Raw genomic sequence first — 23,585 nt, 5'->3', positions numbered from 1 at the left:
TGTCGGTCGGTGTCAATGGATGTTTGTTGTAAGCCCGTGTGGCGCCCGTGTTCCTGTCTTCCTGCCTGTTTTGTAAATAATAAACCCTGTTCTTCTCACCGATACTCCGGTCTCCTCGTCCTTCAGCCAGAGCCACACCGTGACAGATCGACCGACCACTAAAGTAATGGATTCCTTCGCGGCGGTCCAACTACTCTGCCTTGAGCAGGAAGACCGGTCCCTGGAGGATCATTTAACGGATTTCCTCTCCCTCGTCCCAGCCACATCTTTCCCGGACGACAGCCTCTGCAGCTTCCTATATGCTGGCCTCAACACCGCCACCAGAAAGCTGTTGTCCGGGGAGGGTCCTCTGTGGAACATCGCGGCCTATGTGGAGTGGGTGCTGGTGTCATGTGGATCTTCTTTCACCGTGGACGACGGCACCAGCCCCACTCCAACGCCAGAGCCCGAGACCGTCCAGCCAGCGCCAGAGACCGCCCAGCCAGCGCCAGAGACCGCCCAGCCAGCGCCAGAGACCGTCCAGCCAGCGCCAGAGACCGTCCAGCCGGCGCCAGAGACCGTCCAGCCAGCGCCAGAGACCGTCCAGCCAGCGCCAGAGACCGTCCAGCCTGCCCCAGAGACCGTCCAGCCAGCGCCAGAGACCGTCCAGCCAGCGCCAGAGACCGTCCAGCCGGCGCCAGAGACCGTCCAGCCGACGCCAGAGACCGTCCAGCCAGCGCCAGAGACCGTCCAGCCTGCGCCAGAGATCGTCCAGCCTGCCCCAGAGACCAGCATCCCACCCAGCCTCCCTCTCCCACCTCCTCCCGTCATGCATCCGTCAGCCCCTCCGTCTGCCAGCTCCCCTGACCCAGCCTGTTCGTTGGATCCCCGGCCTTCGCCTCACACCTCCTCCATCTGGACACTTCCTCGGCCGCCTGTCCCATCTGCTCCCCCGTGGCTCTTACCTCCCTCAGCTCCTCTATGGCCCATCAGTCCACCAGCTCGGCCAGGCTCCCTCGTCCCTCCAGATTCCCTTCGCTCCCTCATCATCCTCCCTTCACCTTTGGACTTCCTTCCCTTGGCTCCGCCCCGTCATGTCACCCCCCCGGTTCTGTCGGACTCCTCACTCCCTCCAGTCACCCGTCAGCCCTCACTCCCTCTGGCCTCACCGTGTCCCTCTGTGCCCCTGTCATCACTTTGGTCACCTGAGCCTGCGGGGTCACCATGTTCCCTCAGTCCCTCATCAGCACCACACGTCGTCAGTCCCTCAGCTTCACCTTGGTCTCCTCTCCCATCAGCTCCGCCCCTGTCAGTCGGCCCCCTGGTGTCATCAGCCCCTTTTCCATCGGCTCCACCAGGGGTCCTCCCTCCATCGGCTCCGCCCTGGTCTCACCCTCGGCCTGCTCCGCCCTGGTCTCGCCCTCAGCCTGCTCCGCCCTGGTCTCGCCCTCAGCCTGCTCCGCCCTGGTCTCGCCCTCAGCCTGCTCCGCCCTGGTCTTGCCCTCAGCCTGCTCCGCCCTGGCCACGCCCTCAGCCTGCTCCGCCCTGGCCTCGCCCTCAGCCTGCTCCGCCCTGGCCACGCCCTCAGACTGCTCCGCCCTGGCCACGCCCTCAGACTGCTCCGCCCTGGCCACGACCCGCTCAGCCCTCAGATCGTCCCCCCTCCTTCCTCTGTTCTGCGGCGTGAGGTCACGCCTCCCGGGAGGGGGGAGTTCTGTCACAGTCCTCCGTCTGCACCAGTCTGTCTTGTCTTCAGCACTACACTTCCCATGATCCTCTCGTCTGCACACCTGAACTCACTCCCTCATCAGCCTCCCGTTCAGCGTCCTGTTCATCTGTTTCACCTGTTTTCACCCCATTATGTTTGATTCTTCTGTGTATTTAGTTTGCTCAGTTTTACTCTGTCTTTGTCGGTCGGTGTCAATGGATGTTTGTTGTAAGCCCGTGTGGCGCCCGTGTTCCTGTCTTCCTGCCTGTTTTGTATATAATAAACCCTGTTCTTCTCACCGATACTCCGGTCTCCTCGTCCTTCAGCCAGAGCCACACCGTGACAGGCATGAGGAGGAAAATCTTATATTGTCTTTTAAAACTCCTCAGCTGGATACTTTTGCGTCTGCTGTGAAAAAGGCTCTGTATAAAGAGTTCAGATGCAAAAGCCTCTAAGTCCTCTATTTCAGTTCAGTAATTTCACTTAAATGAAGTTTTATTAACTAAGTTCGGGAGGAGCACGTTCAGATAATTGACACGAGTGGACAGCAATCAGCAATCAATGATAAGAGGGTACAAATAGACTCAGCAGTCTTACCTCGATCCATTAACAGGAATTACTGAACTTAAATATATTTTTTACAATCCACGAAGGGGAAGCGAAATGTTGAAGTCATTGATCATTTTTCTGATCAGACAATATTTATTGAGTCAGCCAGAATGGCGATGAGGAGAAAATTGTTTGTCAAATCCAGAGGTGTATCGGCTGAAGAAAATTGTGCAAAAATGGAGTTCTCAAATAATGCAAAATGAAAGTGATCAAATGGTGGAGTAATATTAATGTGTATGTGTTGTGCCTTTTGGTTTGCTCTCTTCTAATGAGTAATTTTAAAATCTCATCCATTAATTTAAATGGAGCAAGAGATGCTGTTAAAAGAGCACAACTATATGATGTTTTGAAAATTGAAGGTATAGATATTGCATTTGTACAGGAAACTCATAGCACGCAAGAAAATGCTGTAGAATGGAAAAAGGAATGGGATGGCCAGTCTTGTTTAAGTCATAAACGTGTTTTTAGTGCAGGAGTTGGAATTTTATTTTCCAAAAAATTCTTGCCAGATTCCTATAATGTAGAAGAGATAGTGAAAGGAAGGTTATTAAAAGTTACAGCAAAATATGACAAATTTTTTGACATTGATTAATGTTTATGTTCCAGTCAATGCATCTGAGAGAATGATTTTTTTAAACATACTTGCTAATGCAATCCAGCAATGTCAAGAGTGTTATTTGATACTTGGTGGAGATTTTAATTGTACCACCGATGATATTGATATAAATCATTTAGAGCCTCGCAGTGCTTCAAGAAGTCGACTGCTGCAACTTATTGAATCAAATGAACTTCGTGATGTCTGGAGGAACTTGACTGATGATACATATACATATACGGAGTGCGTAACACACATACAACATGAAACAACGGAGAACAATAATTGACAAAATATAAATAAACAAGGGGAAAAAAGGTTTTTTTTTTGTATAGTTTACCATGAGGGTAGTGAGGGTACCATGCTGTGTGTGTGTGTGTGTGTGTGTGTGTGTGTGTGTGTGTGTGTGTGTGTGAATGAGTGTTTTGTGTTTGAATGTGGAAATCTGCAGGATTGGTTAGCATCATTGTCATCGAATTACTGTGCCCTAGCTAAGCAGTGATCGTTTGGGTTGGGTCAGGCTCAATAGCTTTTTCTTCTGGCTGCTTCAGTCCACACTGGGGCTAAGGAGCATATTTAATCCTAGGAGATAGAGGGGAGTGAGTTGCCTCTTCAGAGCCCTTCACCACCACCCCCTCCCCCATTCCCGCCCTCAGTCACTACTCTACCGACGGGCCAGCCCATCCACCCACCCCACTATCCCTGTGTTATGTCTTCTAGGGTCTAAATTATGTCTAAGTGCATTAAAAGAGATGCGGCGCAAAGGGTAGAACTTATTCAGAACCACCTCAAGCGTCATCCACTTCCCTACCTATTGATTGATTGTGTGATTGAATGTATGATATGAGATGCATTAAAAAGAAATGGGGGCAGCAGTGCAGGACCTCTACAGGGCCTCCACACAGTACACCTTAATTCTAAAGTAGGAATGTGAATGTTGACCATCTAACACGGAGCATTAAAAAAGTGGGGTGTACAGGGGAGAGCCGGCCCCAGCAGTTGCATCGGTGGAGGAGGCCCGTGAAGGCAAGGTGAAAGGGGAGGCATATTCTCCCTCAGGGTAAACACCCCCCTCCAGCCCCCGCTCCAAACCCTAAACCCCCAAATAAAGGGGAGCGTTTTGAGGCTTGTAATGGGGGGTGAAAGAGTTAACCCTATCCTGCTGATTTGTTCCTATAGTAAGTATGTAGTGTTGTTAGTCATGAGTTGTCTTAGTGGTAATGGGGTAAGGCAGACGATAGTAAATCAGGTTTGCTAAGGTTGCTGAATAAGTGAAATCGCGAAACCTGAATCTCAGGCAGGGGGGCAGGCAGAGCTAAGAATTTAAAAATTTGGACAGTCCTCGCCAGGTGGATGGTGAATCAATTGAATTCTTTCCAGATGGGTTATTTAATATTTCAATTGAGATGTGATCCAAAAGTAAGTTTTCCAAGTAGCGATATGGATTTTGTTTTTTGTTTTTCTTGGCGACAGCTAGCGCGGCCAGCAGAGTTTTACTGTTCGTGTGATTCAGGTTGATTGTGGAGATGTCCACAATCCCCAGCCAGTGCCTGTTCCTGAGCCGGAGGCAGAGCCAGTGCCTGTTCCTGAGCCGGAGGCAGAGCCAGTGCCTGTTCCTGAGCCGAAGGCAGAACCAGTGCCTATTATAGAGCTGGAGCTCATGTCAGTTCCGGACTCAGTGTTTGTGTCTGTGTTTCCGTTCTAGTGTCTGTTCCCGAGCCGGTGTCTGTTCCCGAGCCGGTGTCTGTTCTCGAGCCAGTGTCTGGTCCTGAGAGGGCTTCACCGCCCTGGCTGCCCGAGGGGTCTGCACCACCCTGGCCACCCGAGGGGTCTTCACCACCCTGGCCACCCGAGGGGTCTTCACCGCCCAGGCCACCCGAAAGGTCTTCACCGCCCTGGCCACCCGAGGGGTCTTCACCGCCCAGGCCACCCGAAAGGTCTGCTCCTCCCTGGCCACCCAAGGGGTCTTCACCGCCCTGGCCACCCGAGGGGTCTTCACCGTCCTGGCCACCTGAGAGGTCTTCACCGCCTTGGCCACCCGAGAGGTCATCACCGCCCTGGCCGCCTGAGGGGTCTTCTCCGCCCTGGCCACCCGAAAGGTCTGCTCCGCCCTGGCCGCCCGAGGGGTCTGCACGCCCGGGCCACCCGAGCGGTCTTCACCGCCCTGGCCACCCGAAAGGTCTGCTCCGCCCTGGCCACCCGAGGGGTCTTCACTGCCCTGGCCACCCGAGCGGTCTTCACCGCCCTGGCCACCCGAAAGGTCTGCTCCGCCCTGGCCACCCGAGGGGTCTTCACTGCCCTGGCCACCCGAAAGGTCTTCACCGCCCTGGCCGCCTGAGGGGTCTTCTCCGCCCTGGCCACCCGAAAGGTCTGCTCCGCCCTGGCCGCCCGAGGGGTCTGCACGCCCGGGCCACCCGAGCGGTCTTCACCGCCCTGGCCACCCGAAAGGTCTGCTCCGCCCTGGCCACCCGAGGGGTCTTCACTGCCCTGGCCACCCGAAAGGTCTTCACCGCCCTGGCCGCCTGAGGGGTCTTCTCCGCCCTGGCCACCCGAAAGGTCTGCTCCGCCCTGGCCGCCCGAGGGGTCTGCACGCCCGGGCCACCCGAGCGGTCTTCACCGCCCTGGCCACCCGAAAGGTCTGCTCCGCCCTGGCCACCCGAGGGGTCTTCACTGCCCTGGCCACCCGAGCGGTCTTCACCGCCCTGGCCACCCGAAAGGTCTGCTCCGCCCTGGCCACCCGAGGGGTCTTCACTGCCCTGGCCACCCGAAAGGTCTTCACCGCCCTGGCCACCCGAGGGGTCTTCACCGCCCTGGCCACCTGAGGAGTCTTCAACGCCCTGGCCACCCGAGAGGTCTTCACTGCCCTGGCCGCCTGAGGGGTCTTCTCCACCCTGGCCACCCGAAAGGTCTGCTCCGCCCTGTCCGCCCAAGGGCTCTTCGCCGCCCTGTCCGCCCGAGGGCTCTTCGCCGCCCTGGCCGCCTGAGGGCTCTTCGCTGCCCTGACCGCCCGAGGGCTCTTCGCCACCCTGGCCGCCCGATGGACTAGTTCAGTTCAGTCAACTTTATTAATCCCACAAGGGGCAATTCATTTAGCAAACATCGACTATGTTTGCTCTGGCCACCCTATGGACTATCTGTTTCACCCGGACCACCCAGGACTAAGCGGTCTGTCCCTCCAGTCCTGCCCTGGTCTGTTCCTCCCATCCCACCCTACCCTGGTCTGTCCCTCCCGCCCCACCTGATGGAGCGAGGGAGGGGGTAATGTCACGTGTCTGTCCTGTCTTGTGTTGCACATGGGTGTTTTGTTATGTTGGGCCATGTGCCCCAGTCATTGTTTGATCCCTCCCACTTGTTACCTGATAAGTGTTTGAGTTCTTCCACCTGTTCCCTCTTGATTTGTTCCCTATTTAAGTCTCTTCTTGTTTGCTGTCTTTGTCGGATCTTTGTCTTTTGTTACCCCAGTTTCCCTGTGATGGTAGTCATGTTCATAGTCAGTATTTGTTCTCCTAGTTCAGTGTTGTTTTATGTTTCATTTATTATGTTTTCCTCCTTGTGGGTTTTTACTTTGTGTTTTGTTTTATTTTGTTAATAAATCATCCCTTCACTGCACTTGAGTCCTCCTCTCCACTTTTGTAAATTGTATCGTAACAAATTATTTGTGAGATAGTTGGGGTGAGTTCTAAATTGACCGTTGGAGTGTTAGTGGTAAGTTTGATTGATGATTTGATTGATGATTTAATCTGTAGGTATTGTAAGAATTGTTTGTCAGTGATGCCAAATTTCTGGACTAAGTCCTCAAATGTAGAGAAATTGCCTTCGACGAATATGTGTTGCAGATGAGTAATACGATTACTTTTGCAGAAATTGAAATTGAGTTTTTTATTATTACAGTTGAAATCGGGGTTATTCCAAATTGGGGTAAGTTTCAGATGTGAGAGCTTAGTGTTAGTGATATATTTGGACTTTCCACCAGGCTGTCAGACTAATTGTGGGAGATTTGAAACAGGAGTGTTTTTTAATTGTCTGGGTAAAAAAAGGCAGGTCTGCGATCTGAAAGTTGCCATACAAATTTTGTTCTAGGTCTAGCCAGGTGATATCAGATTGATTAGGGTGAGTCCATCTGTGTATATATTGCAGATGATTTGCCAAACAGTATAGAGTAACATTTGGTGCTTCCAATCCTCCTAGACTTTTTGGTTTCTGGAGGGTGGATAGTTTTATTCGAGGAGTCTTATTTTTCCAATAGAATTTTGTAATTGCTGAGTCTAGGGATTTCAATCAGGCGGTGGATGGTTGTATTGGGGTCATTAAAAGTAGACAGATTACTTTGGATTTATTGAAGATTCTAATTTTACGAAACGTCTTGGGTATCTTTGGGAAAAATGGAGATTGCAAAAAGAAAATTTTATTTTATTGCAACAATGGTGGGATGCTGGGAAACTTCAAATCGAACAATTTTGTAATCAATATGCTTTCAATGTGACAAAGGACATCATATAATCTATAAAAAGGCTGGAATCTGAAATTTTGGAGCTTCAATATTTATGTGGCTTCAATATTTAGTTAGATGACGCCCTAGGATCGCGTGTACCCTACCCCCACCCCAGACCTAAACCTAACTGCGTCCTCTAACTGACGCTTGCCTAAAACGTCAAATATTGAAGCATGGTCAAAGGTGACGCCTTGGGGTGAGAATGCGTTGATATTTGACATTTCAGGCGCCCTTTAGCGTCAGTTACATGACGCGATCCTACGGCGTCATCTAACTGACGCTAAAGGAAAGCGTCAGTTAGATGACGCGGTTAGGTTTAGGTCTGGGGTGGGGGTTGAGTTACAGGCGATCCTAGGGCGTCGCCTAACTGATGCTAAAGGGTGCCTAGCGTCAGATATTGAAGCATGGTCAAAATGCTTCCCAAGGCGTCAGTTAGGTGACGCCTTGGGGGTGAGAATGGGCTGGAATATTGCTGAAATAGATGCCCCATCCAGATTTTTTTTTAGCTTGGAAAGAAAGAATGGCCAAAGTCGGTTAATGCACTGTTTAAGATCTGAGGATGGAAAAGAACTGAGGAAAACTGCTGATATACGCAAAAGAGCAACTAAGTTCCAGAGAGTATCAAGAAGATAAGTTAATGGAACAACAATTTTATAAGGATCTTCCTCGGGTGACTAAAAACGCTTTTGAAGATCTAGTGAAACCTTTGTCAAAGGAGGAGTTATATGTCTCCTTACAAAGCTTAAAGAATGGCAAGGCACCAGGAATTGATGGTTTGCCTGTTGATTTTTTTAAGGCTTATTGGGAGTTTTTGGGAGAAGATCTGATTGAAGTGTTGAATGAAAGCTTAAATGGAAAGCTGCCACAGAGTTGTAGAAGGGCAGTTTTAACCATGCTCCCAAAGAAAGGTGACCTAAAAGAAATTAAAAATTGGAGACCGGTTGCATTGTTGTGTGCTGATTACAAGATCTTATCAAAGACTTTGGCTAACCGGCTAAAATAAGTGATGGGAATGATAATACACATGGATCAGTCATATTGTATACCCGAACGATCGATTGTGGACAATATCTCATTAATTAGAGATGTTTTAGAGGTTTCTAGGATTTTTGGCCTGAAGTGTGCTCTGGTTTCACTGGATCAGGAAAAAGATTTTGACCGGGTGGAACATTGTTACTTATGGGATACTTTTAAAGCTTTTGGTTTTCCTCCTGGTTTCAAAGAAATGATAAAGGTCCTTTATGATGACATTGAAAGCATATTGAAGATCAATGGTGGTTTGAGTGCTACTTTTAAGGTAGGAAGAGGAATCAGACAAGGATGTTCAATGTCCAGTATGTTGTATTCGATTGCTTTGGAACCTATGGTAAATCAAATAAGGGAGAGTATTTGTGGTTTCAAATATGATAGTGCTTTAACTGTAAAATTGTCGGCATATGCCGATGATTTAATAGTTTTAGTCAATGATCAACAAGACATCAACAGACTAACAGAAATTTTTGAAAATTTTGGTAAAATTTCCTCTTCAAGAGTTAACTGGTCAAAGAGTTCAGCATTTTTAATGGGTGATTGGAGGGCTGAAAACCCGATTTTGCCTGGTGGAATGGTATGGGCAAATAGAGGTTTTAAGTATTTGGGTTTTTTTTGGGGTGATGAGACCACAATGCAAAAAAATTGGGAAAATGTTTTAGAAAGAGTTCAAGGAAGACTGGGGAGATGGAAATGGCTTTTGAGAAAAAATGTCATTTAGAGTGATAATTCTTGTAATTAACAACTTAGTGGCATCTATGTTATGGCATCGCCTGGCAGTGTTAGAACCCCCAGAGGACTTGTTAGAGAACATTTAAACCTCTCTTGTTAATTTTTTCTAGGACAAATTGCATTGCCTTCCTAAGAGTGTAGAGTATGTACCTTCCTGTAGAGGAGGGAGGACAAGGTTTAAAACACCTTGCAAGCTGGAAAGCCGCTTTTAGACTGCAATTTGTTAAAAAAACTATTGTATCAAAACATGTCTTGGACAAATATAGTTTTTAAACTTCTAAGTGCAGTTGGAAAGTATGGATTAAAGACAGATTTTTTTTGGACAAATTCTTCAAAAATGGGGTTGAAAGAAATATCCTGTTTTTATGAAGGTGTTCGAAAATCATGGAGTTTGATGAAAGTAAAAAGGTCCAACAAATCTTTGCTTTGGTTAATGCGAGAACCATTGATTAATGGATCTCGTTTGAATTTGTCCTGTGAAATAGTACCATGGTTTGAACAAAGAATGAAGAATGAGAAGATTATAACAATGAAGGACTTGGTGGAAGTGACTGGATGGAATTTAAGTAAATCTGTTGCATTGACTCAAAGACTTGGACTTCGGTCTGAAAGAATAGTTGGACAGATGTTGGAAAAATGTCAAAACTCATTATCTGAAGAGGAATGGACGCTTCTCTATGACTTTTCAACATTAAAAAGTGAACCAAATGCTAAGGATTTGTTTCCAGTAATAAGGATTTCTCCAGACTTGCCAGATACAGATAATGATTGTCCTCCAACAATGTCAAAAGTTTGGAAGGACCGAAATATTATGTCTATTGATGGAAAGAGTTTTTATAAAACGTGTGTAAAAGTGTTGAATAAGGAACAATTGAGACATCGTTCTGATAATCCTTGGAGAGGTCACTTAAGTGTGGATTCTAGTTTTAAGCCAATGTGGAGTACGTTATACAAGCCACCATTGACAAAGTTTACTGGAGATCTGCAATGGAGAAATATGCATGGCATTATTGGCGTTATTGCTTTTATTTCCATTCTTTATCCGCTTGTAAAAGAAAACTGTGCTTTTTGTGAACAGAAGGAAACAGTATTTCATTGTTTTGCACATTGTGAGAGGTTAAAGCCTCTGTTTGAACTGTTGAAAGGGATTTTTAGTGATTTTGGTGAAATATTTAATATAAAAGTGTTTATTTATGGTTTTAAGGATTCAAAAACAAAGAGAAAAATGGGGAGTTTGCTCAATTTTATTGTTGGTCAAGTAAAAATGTCTATTTATGCAAGTAGAAAACAGAAAATTGAACATGGAAATGAATGTAATATAGTGAGTGTGTTTAAAGGGCTTGTAAAAGCGAGAATTAAGCATGACTTTTCCTTTTATTTACATATGAACAATTTATGGGTTTTTGAAAAAATCTGGACTTATGGAGATGTACTTTGTAAAGTTGAAAATAATGCTAAAATTTATTATGATGAATTGAGATGAAGTAATGTGTAAAAGTTTCTGTGAATGATCACTGTATAGTAGAGTTTTTCTAAAAATCAAAAAAATCTCTCTCTCTCTGTGGTGTCAGGCGGCAAATGGCAAGACTAATTGAGAAGGTGTAAATTAAACAGGCTACAGAGAGCGATCAAAGAGCCTTTCAATTAGGCCTGTGTTATCAGCACCAGAAGATCCTCTCGCCTTTCTCGTCCTGCGTGTGTGTGTGTGTGTGAGAGAGAGAGAGAGAGAGAGAGTGTGTGTGTGTGTGTGTGTGTGTGTGTGTGTGTGTGAAAGAGTGCATTAGCTGAATTTTCATCATAATTATTCCAGTCTTCAGTGTCACATGATCCTTCAGAAATCACTCTAATATGAGGATCTGATGATCTTATTTATGATTATTATCAGTGTTGTTGAACACAGTTGCTTTTGATCAATTGTCACCGTTGATCAATTTAATGCATCCTTGCTGAATAAAAGTCTTAATTTCCTTTCAAAATGTTGTTTAATATATTTAAATTTCATTCTCAAAATTGAGAGGAAAAAACTCTTGTGAGGACAGAAATATACACACTCTTATCCACCTAATTATATGAAATACTCCAATAAATACAAAGAATCCAGTTTGTATCTAATTGTACCAATTATACTCAATTAATCTAAACGGGACTATAGAGAGATTAAGTGAGGGAATAAACCAAGAGAGAGTGACATCATCATGAGCATTAAGATTTACATTCTGCAGTAAAATACACACACGCACACTCCTCTACCACACACTCTATCACACACACACACACACACACACACACACACACACACACACACACACACACACACACACACACACACACACACACACACAAACACACACACACACACACACACACACACACACACACACACACACACACTCTGTTACACACTCTCTAGTCTCTATCACCCCCCCCCCCTTCTGACAAGGTCCATTAGTGCGTCTCTCACAGTAATGCACTCTCCTTTTAAAGATGACCTCATGCGAATATTAATTTACTAAAACATTAATAAGATCTCAGCTCCTCCAAATACCCTTCACACACACACACACACACACACACACACACAGAACATTGATCACAGTATTTTATGTTCTTGAATATTTGAATATATGAGCATGTGAGATCTCCAACACAACCTCGAAGGTTTAAGGATTGACCTTTAACCCTTTGTTCACCAGCCCACATCTGTGACCTAAGGGATCGGGTGAAGGCCGAGACGGGCCTTTTCCCTTTGATTTACTGTTTATAAGAATGCACATAGACAATCATTTTTCATTACACAATCTATCATGTGCGTAAATACTGTGTACCGTTCGCCGGCCTCATGAATTCTCATCCACATGTGACACACGTTGCATATTTTATATACTGTAACTCTGTAATTAAAAACTGTGTGAGAGAAGTCTAAGTTATGTTGCACTACATAATGAAATATGACATTTGTATTGCATTTAGTGCTAAAGATCAAAAGTTACATTAAATTGATCAAAACTGACAGTAAAGACATTTATAATGTTACAAAAGATTCAATATCAAATAAATGCTTCATCAAAAAATTCTGAAAAAATCAGTTCCAACAAAAAATATAAACTGTTTTCAACACTGATAATAATCCTAAATGTTCATATAATCATATTTGAGTGATTTCTGAAGAAAAAGTGCTGAATTTATCATCATTACTCCAGTCTTCAGTGTCACATAATCCTTCAGAAATCACTCTCACAATATGAGGATCTGATGATCAAGACACAGTTATGATTATGATCAGTGATTCCTCCAGCAGAGAGTGAGCCGGATGCAGTCGGTGTTATAGGGGTGCTCCGATCAGGATTTTTGGGGCCGATCACCGATTACTGGAAGCTGTATCACCCGATACCGATACCGATCACCGATTACAGAGTCTATTTGAAGCCTTCTATTTATCTTGTAGCATTATTATTAAACTATATTTAAACAATGTACATTAATATTACATTTAAGAGAAGACAATGTATCATGAATTTACACCTGTGTATTTATCAGACATGAAAACGGGTCAGAGGGAGAAGGATATATAACCCATCTAGGGGGGTCCGGGGGCTCCCCCCGGGGCCCAATTATTTTATAGTTTACTATAAAATTAAGAAAATAAATATAGCACAAATGTATAGCACAGCTGTTTAATGAGGCAGCAACTCATGATAGATAGGACAGAACAGAACAATATATATTGATGCATAGTGCATAGTGTGCACTGTGCGCGTGAATAACAATTATAGTTGTCTTGTCTACAAACCCGAAAGGTTGGTGGTTCAATCCTCGGTTCCACCTGACCAAGTGTCGAGGTGTCCATGAGCAAGACACCTAACCCCAGCTGCTCCCGACGAGCTGGCTGGTGCCTTGCATGGCTGACACCGCCGTCGGTATATGAATGAGTGTATGAATAGGTGAATGTGAGGCAAATGTAAAGCGCTTTGGTGGCCATTAGGTCTTTGAAAGCGCTATATAAATGCAGTCCATTTACCATTCACCATAGTGCTCTCCAGTGTTGTGATCTAGACACATGGTAGAAAGGAACATGATTAAGGTACTACAGCAAGATAGTCCATTTATGCGAAACCATAGAGGTTTATCTGAAGATCAAGTATAATAATATTAACATTTAATCATCTTGGAGAGAGTTTCATCGTTGCCGAACGCGACGCGCTGTGCTGTTTGAATGCTGAATGGAGAATGACTGAAAGCGGAGTGAAAAGTTTACTTGAACTTGAATTTAATGACTTAAACATTCATTTCTATCTCACATTATATTATAGTATGGCTTCATATATACGTATTATGAGTTTTTTTTAACTCAAGCTGAGCACTCGTTGCCGCGGCGATCAGTGGATACAGTGTTCACTGTAGGTCGCACAGTCTTTACTCAGACACGTGCGCTTCAATCTATTGCCGTTGCAGACGGACTCTATTCTTTCCGGTGATTTTCCGTGTTGATCAGAGAGAGGCTGCACAGTTTGACAAGCAGACAGTGGCGTGGTACACACATTGCAGATGGATTGCTAGTGAATTCCATTTTCACACACCTTGTAGAATTGCCAGACTGCTGAAGCCATTTTTTACCAGGGCATAAAAAATTGTCTCGCGAGTTTTGCGTCATCTTATCGGCTTTTCTGGATCGGCCTTTATAGAGACCGCCGAATCCGATCACACATCCCAAAGCAATTATCGGCCGATTGTAATCAGCGACCGATCAATCGGAGCACCCTTAGTGTTTGCTCTTCGTTCGCTCGTTCCCACAGCGTGAGACTGCATTAAAGGGACAAAATGCAGTTATTTTAGCTTAATGGTGCGTTCACACCGGACGCGAATAGCGCATCAGGCGTGAATGATTTCAATGTTAAGTCAATGCAAAGACGCACGTAAAAAATTCCTGCGGCGCGAATGAGGCGTGGAGCGCGGCGCGGAAGACGCGAATACGCCTCATTCACGCGTCAAGTTCGTAGTTAGTGCCATTTGTGCATTCACGCGTTTGACGCGAATTCGCGTCTGCCGCCCGAGTTGAAAAATCTGAACTTTGGCGTGAATTCGCACCGCGTTAACCAATCAGGAGCCTAGCTGCTTGCTCACGTGGTGAAGTGTCTGGATGCTTCAATAAATTTTTTTGTAATATGACTAAATGCATGGTGGGATTATGCACAACAAAGCAAATATTTTATCACTTAAAACATTATTTCTATATACAAGACATGTTCATTTTGTATTGAATGTTATTCATTCCATATCTAGATTATATGAAATAGTATTATGATGTAAAGACAATCAACATACATGTGCATAAGTTCGTGTCTGGACGTGAGAGAGAAAAAAATCACAGGTCAGATTAATAACTTTTGGAGGCTGGCTCTATTTATCATCAAAACAATGACAGCTAGATTAGGTGGATGAGGGCGAGGGTGATCCTCGCTCCGATGCGGGACTACAGGACATCAAACTGGGCGTGGGACAGGCGGAAGTACCGCTGACAGCAGCCGCCATCCAGGCGCAGCTCCTGGAGCGAGCAAATGGTGAAACTAGCCAAACGGTTCGCCTCCGAAGGGTCCGGTGGACACAAATACGGCGACGATGATCTCCACGCCGCTGTTCTAGCTCTCCAGAGCAAATACAGTGCGGTGAATCTCTCTATAAATGCTCGATCAACATAAACAAAGATGGCCGTCAACGGGTTTTGGTTTTGACGCGCGTAAATTTTGCTTTATACTTTTTATTTTACCCGCGTCAGTTTCGCTCTTGACACGCGAATTAACACAAAGTGGTCAAGCGTCAAACTAGGCGCGTCAGGCGGGAATTTGACGTGCTATTCGCGCCCGGTGTGAACGCACAGTAACTGAACAGCTTCAGAGTTATTGAAATGGTTATATGACTTCTTTCGGGTTAAATGAAACATATTCTTATATACATCGAAATGTACTACTAGTGTGGATTAGAACCCAGAACCTCTGACACACTTGGCAAAAGTTCTGCCACTGGACCACTAAAGTTCATGGGAATAATTGTCGGATCTATGTATTTAATCACGTGAAAATTCTCACCACTAACAACATATATTAGATCTCATTAAACAACAAATTAAACACAATGTACTATTGTATACTATGTAACACGTCACGCCATGTCACACTCTGCGTGAGTGGTATTTACGACAGTAACGTTAAATACAAGTATTCCACAGCGACTCTAGGGGGGCGCTGTTTGACACAAGCGGGAATCCTGCATAGTGTGGCTTTAATGAGTGAGCAATCGCTCCGTGAGGGAAACGAGTGATGAGATGTGGAAGGAGGGGAACGTGGGCTTGCTCATCAAATATGCACAGGATTATTACAGTATCGAAGTCTGGCGCACAGAGTCTGCTCATAATCATCATCACCACAGCCAATCACAGTGCTGATTTCTCCTGAGTAGCAAATATATTAGCAACTGTTACTCTCTACTTGACTACATTTTTGAGTAATTAATAGATTTGTGAAGAGTAATGCAATTACTCATCATGTTTGGCGTGACATCTCAACTTGTGATGTGATGTCTCCATCTAAGGGCAATGAAGGAACTATATCTGTGTGTGTCGCCTTTACTCACACAGTCGTGTCAACCAGGCTTTATGTGGATGTTTGTGTATTGGCAGGAGTTGCTCAAACACAGGTCTTTCATTAGGAGATGAGGTCATGCTGGGGTCATGATGGATTCATGCTGAGGTCATGGTGAGGCAGAAACCAGCACATCCAGTGCAAGTAGACTATGATTATTTAATTTTACTTAACATTATTTTGTTTATCCACTATATTGATGGGCCTTAAGGATATTGGTTTACTTGTGGCCTTTTTCTCCACTTGAGCTTAAAGGTGCACTGTGTAATTTTTTAGAACATCTAGTGGTGAGATTGTGGCCGACAGGAAGTGATGTCGTCGTCTGAGACAGCAGAGAGGAGCCAGTTCAGCAATGAGGTTTCTTTATAAAGAGAAGAAATGAAGAAATTAGGTTTACTTAAGTTTCCAGAAAAACAATGTTATTGCAAATATTATTGTGACTTATTCATTATTGTGTGTGTCAGTGGTTTATTCGCTGACTTTAGCAGATTCTCATCATAATGAACAACATAGTGACGAAACGCGTTTGTCCTCTCAAGGCCACTGTAGAAACGTGTGTGTGTGTGTGTACAGCTGTGTGTGTAGAGAAATGGCTCATTCTAAGCTAATAAACACACCGGTTCATAGCTCTTTATACACCACTGAACACATAGTTATGAATATGATATTGCATTCGGTCAACAGATCCTCCTTAATCTTTTCAACCACTCTTGAAAAAGTGTAATCTTGATTTTACATCGCTGAACAACTATAGGCTTTTTTTCTAAGTTGCCCTTCATTTCTAAAATCCTGGAAAAGGTTGTGGCAATGCAGTTGAATTATATTTTGGAGACTCATAACATTTATGACAAATTTCAATCAGGTTTTCGCAATAATCATTCTACTGAAACCGCCGTACTCAGGGTATCAAATGACATTGTGATGGCCACAGATGCGGAGGAATGTTCCGTGTTGGTTATGTTAGATCTCAGCGCGACGTTTGATATGATAGATTACTGCACTTTGATTAATAGATTACGCTCTTTAGTAGGTATTTCGGGTTCGGCTCTGGAGTGGTTTTCACCTTAACTGTCCGATAGGACTTTTTCGGAATCTGTTTCGGATCCTTTATGTCTGATTCTGTACTTTTGTCCTGTGGCATGCCACAAGGTTCTGTGCTGGGCCCTTTGTTGTTTAATTTACTGTATGCATGTTTTGATCCTTTTTATTAACAGATTGTAAAGCACTTTGTGACTTCTTGTCTGTGAAAGGTGCTATATAAATACATTTTACTTACTTAATATTACACACTGCAGCTTTAAGAGGCTGCTTCTTTTTTATTTCTTATTTTCACTGGCATGTCTGAGGTGTAGAGGACTAGTGTGTTAAACACTGGCGTTCTGTTCAAATCAGAAACTGCAAGACTTTCACTCAGTCATCCTGGAATCGGAGACTAATGGAGTAATTTCCACTGTCGGGAATCTGTGCTTTTACTCTGCGGACGACAAAACAGATATTTTGAAGAACGTTTCAACTGTTTTTGTTCATAAAGTACAAATCATTTGTGTCCAAAACAATATCATTGACATCTATTATATGAACATGTGGAAAGATACAGAACAACTTCATGAAATCAATTATGACTCATAATCAAACTTTAGAGATTATTGACATGTGTACCTGAAATATATGCAAATGAGTCGATATCGAATTGAATGGAATTGCGAGCTCGTGAATCGAAGTTGAGTCGTGAAATTTGTATCAGCACTATATGGACAGAACGCACCATGACATTTGACTAAATATCCTGTGTGTTCTAGGAAAGAGACGAAGTGATTGAGTTCTGGAATGAGTAATTCCTGGGTTTCAGTCGTCTCTCTCTCTCTCTCTCTCTCTCTCTCTCTCTCTCTTCCCCTCTCTCTCTCTTCCCCTCTCTCTCTCTTCCTCTCTCTCTCTCTCTCTCTTCCCCTCTCTCTCTCTTCCCCCTCCCCCTCTCCCCCCCCCTCTCTCTCTCTCTCTTTACACATCTCTACACACTGCAGATTGAGTTTAGTCCCGCAGGAACACTGATATTCCCTCATGCGCACATTAGCGGGTAGCAGCAGCAACCTTGAAATGGTCGGATTTAACAATAACGTGTGTGTGTGTGTTTGTGTGTGTGTGTGTGTGTTAAAAAGTACTAAATTATATTTATGCAGGATTAATTATCCATTTATTAACTTTTTGAGCATAGAGCTGGAAATTAAATGTTCAATTTTAACTGGTGAATCCTGAACACTTTAGAGCTCTTTTATTGGATTAGATTATTGCTAAAGGGAAGAAAGCTTGAAAAAGTGAACTTGAAAAAAAGTTAAAAATGCTTACGTTTATTGTTATAAAAAAGGCTCAAAAAAACTATTTTTTATTTGTATATGAAATATATATTTCCAAAATCACACAATTTACTCTTAAACTGCAAGAAAAAAAATTCAAAGCCATAAATCTAAACAAGTTGTGTTCAAAATTATATTCTATTTTTTTTCAGGACCATTCAACCTTTTCACATACTGTAATTTAGTTTTTTTTTTTTTTTTTTTTTTTACTGAGTTTTATGTTTCATGAAGTTCATAAACCTACATAATCACTAGAAGAAAAAAAAAACATTAATCATGAATGTATTTTGCAATTGTTTATGCAGTTTTTCTTCAATGATCATTCCACACTTCCTTTATGTTTTTAAAGTATATAATGTGCACTCTAAAAAATGCTGGGTTGTTTTAACTCAATTTTGGGTAAAATATGGACAAACCCATAATTTGGGTTAAAAATGTAATTTAAGATGTTGACCCAATTACTGGGTTTGTCAATATTTGACCCAAATTTGGATTGAAATGACCCAGCAATTTTTAGTGTTTGTGTTTTTGTGAGAAATATTAGTTATGAAAGATAAACTATTATCTAACATAAGATTAACTCAGCAATGTTTTGACCTTCTCGACGGTTTCAGCGACATTTAATGAATTGCAGTAAAAACATTTTAATTATTAATTTAATTTCCAAAAATGTTACATTTTGCTAAATGTAACATTCCAGTGTCATTTTAATATAATTTATATACTAATATAATATATATATATAATAGTTATTAATATTTTGAAATAGCTTTTATTTTAATATTTTATTTTTAATTTTAAAAATTGTTGTGATTTTTATTATTATTTAACATTTTAATATTATAATTTGTATATACTGTATTTAAATATCTCAGTTTTTATTTAAAACAATGTATTTTTTTTTAATTGTTTAAAACACTGAACCCAGTCAGTGACATTTAATTCCATTTACTCAATTTCTATTGAAATTGTATGCAAGCTTATTGAACATAGTCAGTATTTGCATCTCAGATCAGGCATTCAAAAATAAAAAAGTATTTACATGTAATTTCATCTGTTTTTTTACTTTGATAATGATCTTTTTAGATAGAAGGTAACATCATGTGTTTATCATCCCGGGAAACAGAAATGAATAACTCGTAGGCTATGTGACGATCTTCTGAGGTTGATGACGAACAGTTTGTGAATCTTAATTAATCAGTTTTATTTCGCACTCTATTTTCTACCGTGTTAGACGGTGAAAGTGCCAAAGGTTTCAGGCTGGCAGAACAAAGACTGGAAGTAATATAGATTTATCTTGTCTAGATCTATTAGTGTCGGAGTAAATGTCCAATTAGTGGTCTTTGTGATAACAGTGTGTGCTTTACTGCATGAAATATGCATGAGCGATCCATCATCTGTGTTTAAATATTCCTCTGATCGCGCGCCCGAGGACGAAGCCCTTCTGTGCTGCTCGCTCCGGGACCGCAGAGAAAGAGGAAACACACGCAACCTTTCTGTTCCTCTACTTCATCTTACACATACACACACTCAGCCCTTCAGCAGTTCCAGATCCACGGCCGAGGGTTTCCTTCAGAAACACTTTAAGTATTAAATACATCTTAAAAACTTTTAAAATTCTATTTCAATTAAATTCACTTTATCTTCAATTCTATATATACTATCTTTAAAAATTAAAATTAAAAACCACACATACTGCATTAGACTGAACTGGGATGGGATATCGTTGTGTGTATCATATTCAAATATGAATGGCAATTCTACATCCAGTTTGCTGCCTGGATTTAAATTTATTTTGCAATCTTAAAGTTTTTTGGAATTTAAAATTAATTGAAAAGTTTTATTTTTAATGTACTTTCTGTCACAGGAATTGCACTAATACTGTAATATAGAATATGTAATATGTCCAATGTAATAGAAATAATCACATATAATTCATGATGTATTGTGCATATCTGTGGGTTTGTCACAAACATCCTGATTTTTCCAGAGCCTGCAAGTCTGATTTTAAATCATTTTAATACGTGTTAATATATTTTTCATGTAAAATTTTGATTTTTTTTAATACAATTTGTTTGCAAAAACGTCAAATTAAATATTAATATATTAAAATTTAAACGAGAGATTTATTTGCATTTTATTTTTCAGGATTCTTTGATGAACAGAATTTATTAAAATTTTTTGTTACATTATAAATGTCTTTACTGTCACGGTAATGTGTCCTTGCTGAATAAAAGGATGAATTTCTTTAAAAAATACATTTTACGTAATAGTAGGCTATTTGTAAGTACAACAGATGTTGTTATAGCTTTAATGATAAACTTGCGTTCACAGAATAAAAGAATGAAGGGAGTCATGGAGGATTGATGGAATAAAACTGAAATATTGTGTAAATGATAAACAGATATTAAGTCAAAGGTCAAGGAGTCATACAATAACTGAGAAAACATTTCTGCAAAGACGAACATGCATCGTCTTAAATATCCATGATCTGAAAGATGCGTTTATACTTTTCATGTGCCAAAGAGAAAATGAGAGTTAGAGGAGAAGATGATGATGAAGAGGAGGGACGTTCGTCTTGAATGCATGCTGATTTCAGGAGTAATTATGACATGATGAAAAGCTGAAACCCTTGCTCGTTCTCTCTCTCGCTCACGCTCTCTCCTCTCTCTCTCTCGGGTCGAGTGAGGACATGCTGTGGTAGTGAAGCACGAGACTAAATCGTTCACGTTGAGCTGTCGCGAGGACGAACGTTGGCTTTGGAAGCGCACAACAAACCTTGGCTATGCTCACAGTCAGTGTTTATTAACTCTAACTCAATTCAACATCGTTTTCCTTCACAACATCACACTCTTCCTTTCTGTCTCGCTCTCCAGCACAAACATCTAAACATTCTTACATCAGGATACTTTTACTAGAGAAACAGCAAAATGGCTGGAGATCTTAAAGGGATAGTTCACTTTGAAATTAATTTTTGATATGTTTTAGCTTACCTCGGGCATCCAAGATGTAGGTGTCTTTGTTCCCACAGTATTTTCAATTTTGATATTATTAGGTCAAACCGTTGTTGTCTGTCAGTCATATAATGCAGTTCTATGGTCACCACCTCAAAGAGCATGCACAGAGAAGTCCAGATTAAACATGATTTAATGACTCGTAAATGTAAGTACACATTGATGGCCGAGCGGTTTGTGTGAGAAAACGAACAGTATTTATATCGTTTTTACCTATCGTTTTTACCTAATTTCAAAGTGAACTATCCCTTTAAGAACAAAATCATCAGAAGGAAGTGAGTTTGAGCTGAAAGGATCCACGATGGATCCCTGTATACTTGAACCTTTTGTTCTGAGAGTTTTAGGAGAAACATCAGAGAAAACACCAAAACAACAACCTTTAGTTGTTCATCAATAAAGGAACATTATTCTAATGTGTTTCCCACAAAAGTGTCGATCCTTACGTCAGGACGAACCTTTCCACTGTCATATCCTCAACAATGCTATTCTGAGTGTTTCTTTCTCCGTCTGACACATTCTCAAACACACAGGATCAGCCCTACTCTCTCACCAACATCTCGCTTTCTTCTGCTGAACACAGAGGAGAAGTCGTGCATGAAACACACAGATGAGCGAGTTCACATGCTAAAAATAAAGTGTGTTCCTAATGAGCATTACTGTGAATTACGGCCAACGTTACATCTGTAATTAGCAGAACTCGGTTTGACCGAAGCTGCACCTGCGCTTCTGTGTGTGTGCGAGATCTTTCTCTCTTCGTGACTGATATGCGTGCTAAAAAAAATCTGGCACGCAACACTCTCTGTGCTTTATTGAGGGGATTTAACACGTTTTCGTCGTCTTCCTCATGTCGTGATGGAACTTCATAACATTTTATTTAGCCGAGAGAGAGAGAGAGACAGTGTAAATGACTTAGTCTCTTTTTACTCGCTGTATTGACCTTGACTGATTTGCCTCTTGATTCACTAGTTATCCGGCGTCAGTGTCAACACACTCCTCTCGACGGACAGACTCATAAAGCATAAAGAGATCAGACTCAGCTTAAGTGTGTTTGTTTTACAGTTTTTTTTTCGATTGCTAAACGACAGTGAGCACAACTGGAGCTAAATGTGCAAAACTCTAACTACAGTCTGCATAAACAACAGTCACCTGAGCACAACTCTTAACACACGGCTCAAAACAGGCACAACCCTCACTGAGATAACACACACTGTCACTCAGAACACACTGAGAGGAAAAACACTAGCATCAAACACCAATTCAGAAAATACAAACTTTTCATCTTTACAGTTTTAACAATTTCACACTTCATACAAAGTAATATTTTCTTTAAAGAAAACAGTGACATTCGTTCATTTGATATTTTTACATTTTTAGAACATAACAATTGAAAATTAGCAGTTTGCTTCAATAGTCTGTAGTAATTTACAGAATTACAATAATGAGAAAAAAGGTAGAAACTAAAAGTACATACTGTAATACTGTAACCCTGCCTCTCTCAAGCATTAGGCCACAAGTTTTCAGCCTTTCAGCTGAAATTGTTTGAAAATCAGCAGTGTGTGAAAGGCACAAGGCTGAAATTTATTCTGTTTTGAATGAGTGGTTCACAGTTTTGACAGCAGTGTGTTAGCATTTGAACAAAGTGCTGTAAATCCACAGTGTTGTGCAGGTTGTTGTGGTTAAAGTCATGGGATAAGTGTGTAGAGTTTTGAAAACTGTGTTCAAGCAATGAAAAACGATCTAGAGTTTGGTCCACATGAACTGCTGCCGTGCAGACTAGTTTTGCACATGTTGTGCTCCACTGTGGTTTAGCAATCGAAAAAAACTGTAATCCTCATTATAATATGTGTGTGAACGCAGAAGGTTTGGAGCGATGGCTACCCCTCCTGAAGTGATGTTAGTGTTAAATGGGCCACAACTGTAGATCAGTCCACATTTCTGTACAGTCATATTACATTGTGTTTTATGACACTTTCACAGTGAAAATACTAGTTTTATTCAAAACAGATTAATGTCAATCGTTTTATGTTGGTTGTTGTACCAACCCAGAGAGGCAGGGTTGCAGTATTACAGTATGCACTTTTAGATACCTTTTTTTCCCCATTACTGTAATTCTATAAATTACTGCAGACTATTGAAGCAAACTGCCAATTTTCAATTGTTATGTTCTAAAAATTTAAAAATATCAAATGAAAGAATGTCACTGTTTTCTTTGAAGAAAATATTACTTTGTATGAAGTCTGAAATTGTAGAAACTGTAAAGATGAAAAGTTTGTATTTTCTGTATTGGTGTTTGATGCTAGTGTTTTTCCTCTCAGTGTGTTCTGAGTGACAGTGTGTGTTATCTCAGTGAGGGTTGTGCATAGTGTTGTGCACACTGAGCCTGTTTTGAGCCGTGTGTTAAGAGTTGTGCTCAGGTGACTGTTGGTAATGCAGACTGTAGT

This window comes from Pimephales promelas, chromosome 18 (assembly GCF_988280905.1).
Source record: "Pimephales promelas chromosome 18, fPimPro1.hap1.1, whole genome shotgun sequence".
NCBI classification, from domain to species: Eukaryota; Metazoa; Chordata; class Actinopteri; order Cypriniformes; family Leuciscidae; genus Pimephales; species Pimephales promelas.
Note: the sequence above shows the minus strand (reverse complement) of the source record.